The sequence below is a fragment of the Neophocaena asiaeorientalis genome, unplaced genomic scaffold, assembly GCF_003031525.2.
Source record: "Neophocaena asiaeorientalis asiaeorientalis breed wild unplaced genomic scaffold, Neophocaena_asiaeorientalis_V1.1 scaffold336, whole genome shotgun sequence".
Taxonomy (NCBI): Eukaryota; Metazoa; Chordata; class Mammalia; order Artiodactyla; family Phocoenidae; genus Neophocaena; species Neophocaena asiaeorientalis.
Genome location: NW_020174788.1, coordinates 4,138,143 through 4,148,896, shown reverse-complemented (window position 1 = coordinate 4,148,896; position 10,754 = coordinate 4,138,143). Strand labels below are relative to the sequence as shown.

The window sequence follows — 10,754 nt, the reverse complement described above, 5'->3', positions numbered from 1 at the left end:
TCAAAGAGATCCTAGAGTCTAACAAGTAAATGTAAGATGTGATTTTTTTTTTTTTTTTTTGCGGTACGCGCGCCTCTCGCTGTTGTGGCCTCTCCCGTTGTGGAGCACAGGCTCTGGACTCGCAGGCTCAGCGGCCATGACTCACGGGCCCAGCCGCTCCGCGACATGTGGGATCTTCCAGGACTGGGGCACGAACCCGTGTCCCCTGCATCGGCAGGCGGACTCTCAACCACTGTGCCACCAGAGAAGCCCAAGGTGTGATTCTTGATTGTATCTTGGCTTGTTTTCTTTTTTAAAAAGCTATAAAGACCAAGTTTTTAGACAGTGGGGGAAATCTGACTATGAAGTGCATATTAGATGACATAAGGAAATTATTAATTTTGTGAGGTGTGGTAAGTGTATTGTGGTTATGGAGGAGGATCCTTATTTTTTGGAAATGCATGCTTAAGTGTTTAGGGCTGGAGTGTTAGAGTATCTGCACTAAACTTTAAAATAGTTCAGCCACAAATTTAACATATAGTAAGATGAAGTAAATGTGGTAAAATGTTGACAATTGTTGAATCTATGCGATTATATGTAGGTATTCATTTTATAATTCTTCCTACTTTCCAGTATGTTTCAACATTTTCAGAATAAAAAGGTCTTTTTATTTATTTATTTAAAGTTTTCCTTCTCTAGGGCTCCCACAGCAAGTTTTTAGACCTTTATTAAAGAACAAATCACAATATATGGAGGCGACACATGCCAGTGAGTCTTGCCATTCAGATTACAGATTACGAACTCCTGGCAGTAGGATCCAAAGTCTGGATCAACTTTATTTCTCACAGTGCCAAGTTCATAATAAATACTCAATAAACATTTGTTCAATGAATGAAGACTTTACTCGTGCTACAGTGCATTGTCCATCAATAAACTTACTTGGTAATCCCCAGAATGAAAATGATAATGACAAAATTTAATCAAGCACTTACTATGTGCCAGGCTTGGTGCTAAGTCCCTAACATGCATTATCTCATGTAACCCTCACAGCAGTCGGAAAAATATTGATCCCATTTTACACGTGAGGAAACTGATACACAGAGAGGTGAAGAAACTTGGCCCTAAGATCACTCAGTAATGGCAGAAGCATGTGGTTCTAACCATTACACTATGTTGCCTTGTCCCTCTCTGGCACAATCCTACTGGCACAGGTAATTATGTAGGTACGTGTTTTAGTACCTACATCTGCTGAACTAGGAGCCCTTCAAAGGCAGAGGAAAGAAAACATGTCTACACAAAAACTTGTATACAAATATTAATAACAGCATTATTGAGAATAGTCAAGGAATGAAAACAGCCCAAATGTACATCAACTTGATGAATGGATAAACAAAATGTGGTATATCCACACAATGGAATATTATTCAGCCCTAAGAAGGAATGAAGTACTGATACAATCTACAACATGCATAAATCTCGAACACATTACACTAAGCGAAAGAAGCCCATCTCGGGGACTTCCTTGGTGGCCCAGTGGTAAAGAATCCACCTTCCAATGCAAGGGATGAGACTTTGATACCTGGTCAGGGAACTAAGATCCCACATGCTGCGGGGCAGCTAAACCTGTGCACCGCAACTACTGAGCCCGCGTGCCTTCGAGTCCACACGCCACAACTAGAGAAAACCCGCACGACCACAACTGGAGAGAAGCCCAAGCGAAGCGCCACAACGAAGACACCACACTCTGTAATGAAAGATCCTGCGTGCTGCAACTAAGACCCGACGCAGCCAAAATAAATAAATAATTTTTAAAAAGAAACCCATCTCAAAAGAGCACATAGTGTGTGATTCCATTTAAATGAAATGTCCAGAATAAGCAAATCCATAGAAATAGAAAGTAGAGTAGTGGTTGATTAGGGCTAAGGGGTTGGAGGATTGGGAGGTGATAGCCAAAGGGTCCAAGAACTCTTTCTGAGGTGATAAAAATATTCTACGATGGATTGTGGTGAAGGTGCACAGACAGTATGTCAAAAACAATTGAATTTACAACTTAAATGGATGAGTTGTATTGTGTGAGAATTGTATCTCAATAAAGCTGGGAGAAAAAGCAGAGGAAATATCCTATGCACCAGTGAATCTGCCAAGCCAGTTGAGTGAAAAAAGAATGAATGAATGAATGAATAAATGGCTGTTTCCATTGCAAATGACAAAAATCTACCGTATTTCCGAAGTCTAAAATGAATTTCCTTGACAGCCTTACAGGCATGCTCACTCTTAGCTCCCAGGAACTCCATTATATACTAAGAAACCTGATAATTCAATAAATAATTCCTGAGGTTGCCAGTGCTACTCCAGAAGAAAAGAGAAATGCACAGATGATTTCTTTCAGATACAAACGGTGGGATTGCTGAACAAGGAGATGCCAGGATGTTCTGTCTGGGAAGGGTCGTGGAGATCTCACTGTGATCTGTTTCTACTTGGCAAACCTAGATTCATTTATTTGGACTCATCTGACTATTCCTGTGTTTTTTTTCTCCTTGCCCTGGTCATTCAGAAGGATGGTTGTAAATGAAAGCTCCAGGATAAAATACTTTATGAGGTTCTGTGGAAATAATAGGGAAGGACCCAAACACTTCAGTGGGTGTCCGTCAACTGGCAGGGAAGTTTGCTTGTTCAAAATGTTGGTTCGGGCCTCATTCCTGGAAGATTCAGATTCAGTTCAACTAGGGTGGGGCCATAGAAACTGCGTTTTAAATAAAGCATCTGCGGTGTCCTTGATACAGGGGAAGCCTGGCCATATGAGAAACACTGACCTAAATAAAGCATAGACAGGAGGAACTGAAATGTGTACATTATCTCAGGCAGAAAAATGGGTTTGCTGAGGGATCTTAGAGATCATGGAATTTAAAGGTTTTCATGCTGTGCCCCCTGGAACTCCTAAGGACTCCATGGAGCACTTGGAGGGGCTGTTGAGTTGGTGGAGATACAGAGGTGCAGATAGGTCTACCTTAGCACATGCCCCTTTTTCTTTTTGTTTTTTATTTATTTATTTTTTAGAAGATGTTGGGGGTAGGAGTTTATTAATTTATTTATTTTTGCTGTATTGTGCCTTTGTTTCTGTGCAAGGGCTTTCTCTAGTTGTGGCAAGCGAGGGCCACTCTTCATAGCGGTGCACGGGCCTCTCACTATCGCGGCCTCTCCTGTTGTGGACCACAGGCTCCAGACGCGCAGGGTCAGTAGTTGTGGCTCAGGAGCCCAGTTGCTCCGAGGGATGTGGGATCCTCCCAGACCAGGGCTTGAACCCGTATCCCCTGCATTAGCAGGCAGATTCTCAACCATTGCGCCACCAGGGAAGCCCCCACATGCCCCTTTTAACAGCTCTATTTCCATTTTTTTTTTCTAAACTAAGATATTGGGTTCTATTGCTTGAATGCCATTAATCATGCCCTGTCCCTCATATGCAAGTGGAAAAACTGAGGACTAGAGAGGAAAATATTTTCCCAGGGTAGCAGAGTGACAGCACGTGGATGGCAGAACCAGGGCTGCTACCGGGGCTTCACTTCCAGCCCAGGGCCCTTCCCACCAGGGAATGCCAGTTTGGACACATCTCTTCATCTCAGGGTGGCTTTCCCTCTCTGCCTGCAGCAAATCCCACAGAAGACAGCAGGGCCTAGACTAGGGTAAGAGGAATTGAGGCATCCTGCCTCCAGCACAAAATTTAGGGGGGTGCCCCAAAATTCAGAAATCAAGACATAATATTTTAATGCAACATATTAAAAATCAAAATTAATGCCAAAAAATTCATGATGAACAAAATACCAAAATTTTACATAAAAGTAAAATCAGTAGTTCTGATTTTTCCTTTTGCCCCAAGCTTCAATATGGCTCTCTACTGCACTATTACTTATCCTGCTTTCATTTAAAGTTTTGGTATTTTGTTCATCATGGATTTGGGGCATTAATTTTGATTTTTAAAATATTATATTTGAACTTCCCTGGTTAAGAATCCGCCTGCCAATGCAGGGGACACGGGTTCGAGCACTGGTCTGGGAAGATCCCACATGCTGCGGATCAACTAATCCCGTGCGCCACCGCTACTGAGCCTGCGCTCTAGAGCCGTCGAACCACAACTACTGAAGCCCACGCGCCTAGAGCCCGTGCTCCGCAACAAGAGAAGCCACCGCGATGAGAAGCCCGCGCACCGCAACGAAGAGTAGCCCCCACTCGCCGCAACTAGAGAATACCTGTGTGCAGCAATGAAGACCCAATGCAGCCATAAATAAATAGATTTATTTATTTTTCTGCAGTACGCGGGCCTCTCACTGTTGGGGCCTCTCCCGTTGAGGAGCACAGGCTCCGGACGCGTAGGCTCAGCGGCCATGGCTCACGGGCCCAGCCGCTCCGCGGAATGTGGGATCTTCCCAGACCGGGGCACGAACCCGTGTCCCCTGCATCAGCAGGCGGACTCTCAACCACTGCGCCACCAGGGAAGCCCAGATTTATTTTTTTTTAATAATAAAATATTGTATTCAAGTATTATTTATCTAGGTTACTAAGTTTTTTTGTGTTTCCCTTAACTTGGTGCCTGAGGCAGGTGCCTCATTTGCCTCGCCCTAATCTTGGTCCTATAGAACAGGTCTTTTGGCAGATTGCTGAGTAAATGCCCCATTGTCCTCTGGGAATCCCTCCAGATCCTATCACTTTATTTGTCTGATGGAACTGATGTTTGTTTGGTCTCACTGTGACATTGCCCTTGCCACTTGACCTGCAGAGAGGTTTGTAATCTGCAGGGGATATTTGTTTTGCTGACCCAGCAACATTCTCCCCTCTCTGGCAACAGTAATTGTTAAATTGCTCCAGTTCATTCCCTCCCTATCTGTGCAGCTGACTCCAGCCCATAGCCTAGAGGTCGCATGTGACTCAGCTCTGCCAATCAGAGGCTTGCATCCCCTGGCCACAATGATTGGTTCAGGAGTGGTCATGTGATTCAGTTACAACCAATGAGACTCAATTCTGGAGGTCTGGTCTGAACTTCCGGAAAGGGAGACTTTCTCTTTTCTCTGGTAGCTGAGAGGACAGGATGTAAGCCACCTCGGGCAGCCACTCTGAGACACAGAAGGCTGCAAGGTGGACAGCAGCAGATAGAGGCAAGGAAGAAACGTCCTGGTGATATTGCTTGAGCTCCTGGATCCAGCTGTGCACAAGGCAGTTCTACACTCTGGACTTAAGGGAAGTGTGGGCCAACTTTTGCCCAAGTCCGTTTGAGTATTGTCTCTGTCACATAGCTGATTCACTCCTTCCCTGCAGTCTGTCCAGGTTGTCCCTGGGAGATGCCTTGGAGAAGCCCAGCCCCAGACTTCCATCCTGAAGATCTTCATCCAGGTGATGGCATCCTTCATCCAAGGGCAGCCTTAGAAGGCAGAGTATTGGTAACAACAACTCTAGATACCATTACTGAGCAGTAGTGCCACTGTCGGGTCCTGTGGTAAATATTTACACACCTATATACTCATTTTCTCCTATAACAACTCTACAAAGTAGATTCCATTACTAACTCCAGGCTGAAATCCGGTCCATCCATCCCCAGGCCAAACGTCCCAAATCACCAACTAGAGGCAAAGGGAAGGCCCCGGTTAACCAGCAAGTGAGCCTGCTTCCCACTCCATTGTGCTCTTTCGTAAATGGATAGACTTTCTAGGAGGCAGACTGCTTCTAAGAACAGCTGAGCCTGGGTATTAACAAACCCGTATCCCCACACTTTCCCGTAGCGCTGTCAGCATCTTGAAGTAAAAAACCTTAGGCCAGCTTCCTTTGACCTGGGAGTGAAGCTCAGTGCCACAGCACAGCGGTGGCCTATATGAGAAAAGAATCTAAAAAAGAATGATTATATGTGCATGTATAACTGAATCACTTTGCTGTACACCTGAAACTAACACAACACTGTAAATCAACTATACTCCAGTAAAATAAAAACAAAACAGAACAAACAAAAAATTGGTGGGTTGACTCACTGACCGTGGCCGTCTTCGCCATCTTTGTTCATTTATTTATTCAACAAACATTGAGTGCCAGCTGTATGCCAGATCCCGTTCTCAGCACTGAGGATACAAATGTTGAACAAAACTGGGGGCAGTGTCTGCCTCCCGGGAGCTGACAGTCTTGTCAAGGAGGCATGTATTAAACAAATAATTGCACATGGAATTATTTAATTACAAGTAGGGTAAGCAATGAGAAGGAAAAGTTCAGGCTGATAAGAGAGTGTGAATAGAAGCATCTTAAACGCATTGGCGGACTAACTAAGCAACTTTATTCATTTGACAGGTGTGTTGGGATTGACTGCTCAGTGCTAGGCACTGTGTTTGCTGCTGAGTGCTGGACAGAGAGGGGAACAAGGCTCAGCCCCTGCCCACAAGGATCTCACCATGCACAACAAATACACCAGCTGACCAGCTCTCCCCCCTGCAGCCTGTGAGCAGCGGCAAGTTTACAGCTTTGACATCCACTTGAAAGAACAATGCCACGCCTGCTTCCACAGGTGAACCAAATATATTTGACTAGTTCCATTGGCCTCATATTGGTCTTACTATGTCTTTCTCTGACCCTCAATGACTTTTGGTCTCAAGGGTTGGAAAAATTGGGACAAATAGTCCCTGAGCTTATTGAGAATGTTTTAGGATGCTCTGCAAAAATAGGGTCTTGGGTGAAAAATACACATGGTCTCATTGAGAGAAGAAGTCATCAGGAAAGGGAAGGGACTGGGGATTGAAACTCCCTGGGCCTTGTGGCTCCAGCCTGCTGAGGACAGGAGCTTGGCTTTGATGGCAGGTCTTTGGTGATATTTCTGGCTGCCTGGCCCCAAGGGTATGAACTGGAGTGTGTTCCCAGCTCGCCACGGGGAACTTTCTGGATGGCTTTATTATTCAGAGCATAAGATGCTTTGGCTCCAATAGCCGGAGACAGTCAGCGATTCTGCAGAGCTGGGTTCTCAGCAGCAGAGGTGAGCATGTGGGTGGTTTCAGACACAGGAGGTTTGGCTCAGTCCTTTTTAGAGCTAGCCTCCCGCAAAGCAGCCAGAATCACTTGGCCCCCTGGGCCCTAATCCTGGGCCTGAAATGTGACAGGGTGGGGAGAAATGGGAAGGGAGTGGCCTCTGACTGTATCCCCCCTGGACTGAAGCACTTAGAGGGTGGGGAATGCAGCTGATTCTTTTCTGTATCACCCAAGCCTGATGCCCTGGGACAGGTGTCTTGTATCTCATATGTTGAGGGCTTACTATATGCTAGGCATTAGTTCATTTAATCCTCACAACAACCCCATGTGATAAGTTCTGCTATTATTCTCATTTTATAGGTAGCTGAGGCTCAGGGTAGTGGAGGAGGATCCACAGAGATTACAAAGCTGTGCTACCCTGTCATCTCAGCATGGCCCTCAGAGAGCAGACAGTCAGCAGAGTGGGAGGGTGGTGAGGATTCTCTTACATGGGGCTGCTTGGGGTGGAGCCTGGAATAGAAAGCAGCTAACTCCTGGGACAAGCCTTCAACTTGGTACAGAGCCTTGACCATCCTGGCTCTAAGAAGTATGGCATTAACTATTTGGAGAATAACGTAGAATGTAGCATTTTGTCGCTTCACTAAGGCCTTACTTTATATCAATAATAATACAAGTACATAACCAATCCATTAAGGTCTCTTACTGTTGTGGGGCCTCTCACTGTTGTGGCCTCTCCCGTTGCGGAGCACAGGCTCTGGACGCGCAGGCTCAGCGGCCATGGCTCGCAGGCCCAGCCGCTCCGCGACATGTGGGATCTTCCCGGACCGGGGCACGAACCCACGTCCCCTGCATCGGCAGGCGGACTCTCAACCACTGCGCCACCAGGGAAGCCCCAAGGTCTTATTTCTTTTCAGTCACTGAGGCAAGGGCTTTATGTATATCATTTCATTTAATCCTCACATCAAGCCATGAATAGGTATTATTATCCTTCTGAGGAGAGAGACATTAAATAACTTGGCCAAGGTCACAGCTAGTGAGTTACAGAGCCAGGATTCAACTTAAGAATGCGTGGCTCCAAGGTCTCCTGATTCTCTGAGCCTCAGAGACCTGGCTCAATTCCTGGTTCCTCCATGAACCAACTGTGTGCCCTTGGCAAGTCGGTTAACTTTTCTGGGCCTCATTTTCCACATCTGTGAAATGGGTAGGTTGAGCTAGATGATGTGCTAGGCCCCCTCCGTCTCTGATATCTAGACTTTGAACCCCTTGAAGGATATCACTTATGTATCCCCAGCACCTAGCAGAGGGCCTGGCCCAGAGTGGGTCTAAGTCCACACCTGTTGAGCTAAATCTATCCTGATGGGGCCCCAGCTCTTAGCTCCACAAGTAGTTGCCATTTCCAAATCTCTGCATTTCATAGCCTCCCCCATCCAAAGATACCATAATTTATCCATTTTGATGGTTTTCCATTTTTCCTATTAAAAAAAAAATGTTACCGGCCCAGGGAGGTGGGGCCCGCCGCCAGGGGGATCTGTCCGCTGTCGTTGCAAAGTGGAACCCTGTCACGCGGTCAGCCTGCCACACGGTCATTCTGCCGGCAGGCACTGTACAAATCCATGGGGAGAAAAGTCCAAGCAGTGAGGCCTCCGCTGCACCGGCCATCCTCTTCTCCCAGGCCTGGGCCCTAGTTGGCCCTCCCGCCTCCACTGCCCCGCCCTGCACAAGGGGGCTTGCGAATGGTCAGGCAGCCACCCAGATGCCTTCCTTCCTCTCCAGGCAAGATGGCGGGGTGCGAGGCAGGTGTGACTTTAGGGCAGCCGCACCTTTCTCGGCAAGATCTCAACACTTTGGATGTTACCAAGTTGACGCCACTTTCCCATGAAGTTATCAGCAGACAGGCCACAATCAATATAGGTACACTTGGTCATGTAGCTCATGGGCAATCTACGGTTGTAAAAGCTGTTTCTGGAGTTCACACTGTCAGGTTCAAAAATGAACTAGAAAGAAACATTACAATCAAACTTGGCTATGCTAATGCTAAGATTTATAAACTTGACGACCCAAGTTGTCCTCGGCCAGAATGTTATAGATCCTGTGGAAGTAGTACACCTGATGAGTTTCCTACAGATATTACGTGGGACCAAAGGGAACTTCAAATTAGTCAGACATGTTTCCTTTGTTGACTGTCCTGGCCACGATATTTTGATGGCTGTTATGCTGAACGGTGCCGCAGTGATGGATGCAGCTCTCCTGTTGATAGCTGGGAACGAGTCTTGTCCTCAGCCTCAGACTTTCGAATACCTGGCCGCTATAGAAATCATGAAACTGAAGCATATTTTGATTACACAAAATAAAATTGATTTGGTAAAAGAAAGCCAGGCTAAAAGAACAGTATGCACAGATCCTTGCATTTGTACAAGGTACAGTAGCAGAAGGAGCTCCTATTACTCCAATTTCTGCTCAGCTAAAATACGATATTGAAGTTGTCTGTGAGTACCTAGTAAAGAAAATTCCAGTACCCCCAAGAGACTTTACTTCAGAACCCCGACTTATTGTTGTTAGATCCTTTGATGTCAACAAACCTGGCTGTGAAGTTGATGACCTTAAGGGGGGTGTAGCTGGTGGTACTATTCTAAAAGGAGTATTAAAGGTGGGCCAGGAGATAGAAGTCAGACCTGGTATTGTTTCCAAAGATAGTGAAGGAAAGCTTATGCGTAAACCCATCTTTTCCAAAATTGTATCGCTTTTCGCAGAGCATAAGGATCTTCAGTATGCTGCTCCAGGAGGTCTTATTGGAGTGGGAACAGAAACTGGCCCCACTTTGCGCCGGGCTGACAGAATGGTGGGACAGGTACTGGGTGCAGTTGGAGCTTTACCTGAGATCTTCACAGAATTGGAAATTTCCTATTTCCGGCTTAGACAGTTTCTAGGTGCACGCACTGAAGGAGACAAGAAAGCAGCAAAAGTGCAGAAGCTGCCTAAGAATGAAGTGCTTATGGTGAACATAGGATCCCTGTCGACAGGAGGAAGAGTTAGTGCGGTCACGGCTGATTTGGGCAAAATCATTTTGACTAATCCTGTGTGCACAGAAGTAGGAGAAAAAATTGCCCTTAGCCGAAGAGTTGAGAAACACTGGCGTTTAATTGGTTGGGGTCAAATAAGAAGAGGAGTGACAGTCAAGCCAACAGTAGGTGATGACTGAAGAATTAAATAACAGATTTGGATGAAGTCAGAATTTCTCTTCACCTAGGGGTATATTTTCAAAGCAATGGTGAGGAATTAATTTCACAGCTCATTACCTTAGGAGTAGCTGTAAGGTTATTCTCATTTTTTAGTGATGAAAAGTTAACCTCTAAAATAGGGTCTACAATAAATGTAAAAATTGGCGTAATGTTGGATTGAATCTACATTTCACCAGAAACTAATCATTCCCAAATAATGTCTAATTTATACATCAGTGCGGGTTTGAAAGGAAACTGCTACAACCAGCCTTTGCTGTAGCACACATCCCACTGAATCTGTTTGAAATAAAATTTTTCTTCTTAAAAAAAAAAAAAAAAAAAAGTTCCTGTATGTCTCTCTCTTTTTACTTTCCTGCATGTCTCTTAATGGACTAAAGTATCACTTAGTGTATATCCAGATGTGGAGTTTTTGGGTCATGGCGTGTACGCAAATCCCTCTCAAAAGTTGTTGTAGGAATTTACATTCCCACCATGTGTATGAGCTACCCTTTCCCCATATCCTTCCAAAACTGAAGTTTGTCAGATTTTAAAAATTTTGTCAGTTGG

At 45.4% G+C, this 10,754-nt stretch overlaps 1 pseudogene; it reads left to right on the top strand.

Moving 5' to 3' along the window:
• Window positions 1–8,446: 8,446 nt before the first annotated feature.
• LOC112409802 (eukaryotic translation initiation factor 2 subunit 3 pseudogene) lies at window positions 8,447–10,461 on the top strand (annotated as a pseudogene).
• The last annotated feature ends 293 nt before the right edge of the window (window positions 10,462–10,754 follow it).